This window comes from Leopardus geoffroyi, chromosome C1 (assembly GCF_018350155.1).
Source record: "Leopardus geoffroyi isolate Oge1 chromosome C1, O.geoffroyi_Oge1_pat1.0, whole genome shotgun sequence".
Taxonomy (NCBI): Eukaryota; Metazoa; Chordata; class Mammalia; order Carnivora; family Felidae; genus Leopardus; species Leopardus geoffroyi.
This window is the reverse complement of record NC_059328.1, coordinates 215,947,431-215,951,244: the sequence shown is the minus strand read 5'-3', so window position 1 is coordinate 215,951,244 and position 3,814 is coordinate 215,947,431.

The following is a 3,814-nucleotide window of genomic DNA, read 5'->3' as shown; positions in this document are numbered from 1 at the left end:
ATCAGCTGGCCCGGGCACTGGAGAGAAGGTGACGCTTGTGGTCAGTGGTGGTTTTGGTTTTCTTCGTCGTTACGAGTGCAGCAGGTTGGGGGCTTCTGCGTACGGACCAGGGTTTGAACCTCCCACGGGCCAAAGAAGGGGCCCTCAGCATCCCTATCAGCGTTCCCACATGGGGGGCAGCAGGGGAGCAGGATGGGTAGGGTCTGAAAGCTGTCAGTGGTCAAACATCACACATGGGATCCTTCTCTTGATTCCAGAGCCAGGTATAGCCTCAGCTCAGAACCACTGGATGAGACCATCGTTTCCCCAAACCCCTCAAAGAGAAGGATCATCAGAGGGAACTTGCTAAAATGCAGATTGCTAGGCCCCAACCCTCCCTGCCGCCCCCACCCACCCTGGGATGAGAATTCCCAGGGAAGAGGCTGGTTATCTGCACGTCTGTTCGGGGGGTGCCGATCCTCCGGGAGGGCTGGGTGAGGTGCCACAGATGTGCTCGGCACGGCTGCGGCCTCTTCCTCCGTGAGCCCCTTTACAGTTTGCACCGGGCCTTCACAAGCCGTATCACTTGACCTCCGCACCAGCCATGGTGACCTCCTCACCAGCCATGGGGCAGAGAAGGGGATGTCCATGCTCGCGTAGACCGAGAGAAGACGACTCCGAAGGCACAACGCTGTCAAAGGCCTGGGGACACGGCTTCCGAGTCCTACTTCCCCACGGACCCCAGCGGGCCTATCCAGAAGGGGGGGATCCCAGAACAGAGTCCCTTTAGCCTTCTGAGCTCACGCCTCATGGGGGGACCCCATCCTCTGCATCTCTGACCTCGCTGTTTCCAAGCTGATAGACATGACTTCAAAAAATCAGTAGAGTCTCCTATCGTAGGGAGCACGGGAAGTGAAAGCTTGCCCAGTGGACCTCCCGGCCACAGTGGCGTCCCGGCGGTCACCAGCCCACTCACGGGAAGGATCGATTGGATCTGGAGAGTTTCTGGCAGTCATTCAGCCACTCTTCAGACCGAATGCACCTGGCACTAAGTCAGTCACCACACACGCACGCTGAGCCGACACCTCTGACAGGACCAAGCTTGTTCCGCCAGGCAACAAGCGACATGTTTCGAAGGGGTTCGTTCATCCGGCCAGCGGGCAGTTCCATGAGTTCCCGCTGGCCCACTCCACGGTCTCGAGGGAGGAGGGGGGTGACGGTGGTGGGGGCTGGGTGTAAAAGAACGGCCGCAGCGCAGTGTGTGTTTGAAAGGAATTAAAGTCTACTTGGGTGGACAGAGCCACTTCCGAAAAGAGTCGGTCGGTCTCCCGCACTCAGCCCGTGGCCCGGCCATTCCTCTCCTACACACACATCCGAGGGAAATGAGAACGTGTCCACACAAAGACGTGAACGTTGCGTGTTCACAGCGGCATTAGTCATGACAGCCAACAAGCAGAGACAGACCAGAAGTCTTCCAGCGGATGAGTAGAGAACAACATGGCGCTCGTCCGTGCAACGGGAAATTACGTGACAACGCAGAGGAGCAAACCGATAGCGCAGCCAATACCACGGACGAGCTCCCCAAACATCGTGCTCAAGGGGAAGTAGCCAGACGCCAAAGACTGCATATTGCGCGATCTCATGTCTGTGAGGTCTCGAGAAAAGGCAGAACTGGGGCAGCGGAGAGCAGGCCGGTGGTTGCCTGTGTGGGGATGGGGGGAGGGACTGACGGCCACCCGGACTGGGTGGTTCTTAAATTCAACTGTGAGAATGGTGGCACAGTTATACGCATTGACAAGGCTATGGGACTCTATGCTTTAGAAGGGTACGTTTTACTTCAGTAAAGCTATTGTAAAAACCGAGTTGGGTAAAACAAAGCACAAATTACGAAGCAACTGGTGGCAACACGGGAGACCTCACCTTTTCAGGGTTACTGCTTGATTGTGATCCTTCCGTACCCCCCGAAGTAGATAGATAGATGGATAGGTAGATACACAGTATGTGTGCCCAGGAGGACACCAACAGTGTGCGGAAGAGATGTGTTGGAAAATCTGCTTACTCGGGGCCAGGCACCGATCTAAGTGCCCCCTATGTGTCCGCATTCCAAGGTCATCCCAGGAGGGCACCATTTTAGCATTATCATCTCATTTTAGACTTGGGGACAGAGAAGTTGTGTAGCTTGTCCGAGGTCGCAGGTGGTAAGCAGTGGGCTGGAGAGGCCCCCCGGAACCACCTTCCAAGTTGCCCCTATACCTAGCGTGTCCATTTATCGAGGGCTTTGGCCTTTGCCCGTTTTCCCGTCCCCCCACCTCCACCCCCAGCCTCAGCCCTGTGGGTGCTCATTACACACGAGCTTCATTCTGCATGGATCCATGTCCAGAGTCTCTCTGTGGCTCCGAGTCAGCCCTTCCGGCCACGGCTTGGCTCCTCACGGTATGATGGCACTTCCTCCTGGGTGGACAGAGCCCCGTAGGAACACTCTGCTAGCTGCTTGCCCTGGTAGGGACCAAAATCAAGCGGTTGGCCTCCTTATGTGTTCCTCCTCCAGTGTCTGTATACTGGCACACTTGGGCAGCCATAGCAAAGGACCACAGCCTGGGGGGCCTAAAGAACAGAAAGTTATTTTCTCACACTTCTAGAGGCTGGAAGCCCAAGCTCAAGGTGTCCACAGGTTGGTTCGTTCTGAGGCCTCTCTCCTGGGCTCGTAGACGCCATCTTTCTGCTGTGTCTTCACATGGCGATCCCTCAGTCTGTGTGTTTCTATGTCCTAATCTCCTCTTCTTATGCAGACAGTGGTCATATTGGACGAGGGGACACCCCAATGACCGCAATTTAAGTTAATAACCTCTTCAAAGGACCTATGTGCAAATACGGTCGCATTCTGGTGTACCGTGGGTTAGCATTTTAGCATATGAATTCTGGAAGGGACACAGGTCAGCCCCTAATGCCATGCCTCAGATGACAGGACACCCACCCTCTGTCTCCAGGGCAGAAGCCTTGGGCACCACCTTCTCTCTCCCTCCTCCTCTAATGTGCCCACGGCCATCCACCCCTCTGTGTGGACCACCAGCCCCTTGACCTAGACTCACATCCCCTCTTCCTAGATGGTGACCACAGCCGTTGCAACCCACTGATGGTCTGCTTCTGAACAACCTCTCTGCCACGCGACTTAAGTCACTTCACCTTTCTACCCCTGCGCCAAGCCCCACACATCCCTCCCTACCCCTCACCCTGCTCACCCTCCCCTCTTCGCGGGCTTCAGTCTTACCGCGGGGCTTCTATTTTCACTCATTCAACAAATGTTTGTTGAATCTTCTCTTCATGCCAGATGTCGTCAGGCCCGGGAAGGAGACAAGGTCTCCGATTCAGGGTTTCAGCTGATGGGGCAGAAACAGAAAACCAGCAAGCGAGGCAGTTCCCGACGATGGATAATGCCGTGAGAAGTGGCAGGGCACACGGCTTAGGGAAGCCTTTCAGAGACACACGAGTGACAGGCGTCAGACACATACCTGGGCAAAGGGAGGCTGCCAGCTTTCGTGTCAGTTCTGGATTCTTCTTCTAGAAATTGCTTTGCTTCCATCTCGCTTTCGCCGCTCCCAGAACTCACATGCTGCCCCCAAACTCCTCCTCGTGCAAGGTCTCGCTTCTCAGTACTGCCCACCTGGGCTCCCCTCCGCCCCCTCAGACCGCTCCCTGCTTTGGTCGGCCAAGTGCAGTGGCTCTAGCTTCTCTCCAACCTCCTGGCGCCATTTGTTTTCTTGCGCCGTGACTACAGATCACCTCACGTCTTGGGCAGGAGCCTTGTCTTGCCTGTGTCCCCAAAGCCACGGGATCC